Source organism: Pygocentrus nattereri, chromosome 1 (assembly GCF_015220715.1).
Source record: "Pygocentrus nattereri isolate fPygNat1 chromosome 1, fPygNat1.pri, whole genome shotgun sequence".
Lineage (NCBI taxonomy): Eukaryota > Metazoa > Chordata > Actinopteri > Characiformes > Serrasalmidae > Pygocentrus > Pygocentrus nattereri.
This window is the reverse complement of record NC_051211.1, coordinates 45,324,934-45,326,249: the sequence shown is the minus strand read 5'-3', so window position 1 is coordinate 45,326,249 and position 1,316 is coordinate 45,324,934.

Below are 1,316 nucleotides of genomic sequence, written 5' to 3'. Positions count from 1 at the left end.
AAGATCTCAAAAAACAGCAGACAATGTCATGTTCTATAGAAATTCTAATACAGATGCGGAACATTGTTGAAATTTATCAGTCTGGAAAGGTTTACAAAGACAATGCTTTGGCTCTGGGAGTCCAGCAAACCACAGTGAGAGCTTTTACTCACAAATGGAGAAAATTTGTAACAGTGGTGAACCTTTCAAGGAGTGGCTGCCCTACCAAAATTTCACCAAAAGCGCATCAATGACGCATCTAAGAGGTCACCAAAGAACCCAGATGAACATCTAAAGAACTGCAGTCATCACTTGCCTCAGTTGAGGTCAATGTACATGATTTCACAATAAGAAAGACACAGGGCAAAAATGGCATCCATGGGAGAGTTGTGAGACACAATCACTGCTGACCAAAAAGAACTCAAAGGCTTGTCTTGTCTCACAACTAGATGACCCCCAAAACTTTTGGGATAATATTCTGCCGACTGACGGATCAAAGGTGGTACTTTGTGGAAGACATCAGTCCCGTTACATCTTGTGTAAAGCTAACACAGCATTAGCTTTACTCTATCTATCTATCTATCTATCTATCTATCTATCTATCTATCTATCTATCTATCTATCTATCTATCTATCTATCTATCTATCTATCTATCTATCTATCTATCTATCAAGAAAGAGAGAGGGAGAGAGAGAGAGAGAGTGTATAACGCAAAGTATAAAAAGAAATGTGAAAAGACACATTTTGGTAATGTTTAATCTTTGGTTGACTTTCAAAAGGTTTTAACGTGATTTAGTAATTTCAGCAGATGCTTTGTTTGGGTCTCTGTCAAATGGTCTATCCCTCTGCCTCAGGAAGCTCTACCACATCATCGTAGTCTAAAAGTTGAAGAAGAAGATAAAATAAATTTTAATTTAAAATATACCTCATAATATCTAATGCATTAGTAACTATTTTTGCCCCATATTTGGTGCTGAAGACCTCAGTCTGCCATTGTATTTACAGTTGTTCATTAAGTGACAATCTTCTTAAATACAAGCAACATCATTGAGCTATCAAACTCCAGTATTGTGCAATGTCACATGTCGCCACCTAAATAAAAGTTCCATAGACTTACTTGCTGCTTCTCCTAAATCCTGTCCAGGACTGATGACATCATCATAGTTTTCTGGTGTATACACGGCACCAACATACATGGACAAATTTTGATATCAGCGGTTTTGTTTTTGAACTGATGCTGATTCACAGTGTGTCTCCATGCGTTTCCTATTTTTAGAGAAACAAACCTGCTGTAAGGTGTGAATTCTCTCCATTAGGCATGGCATCATCATAGATC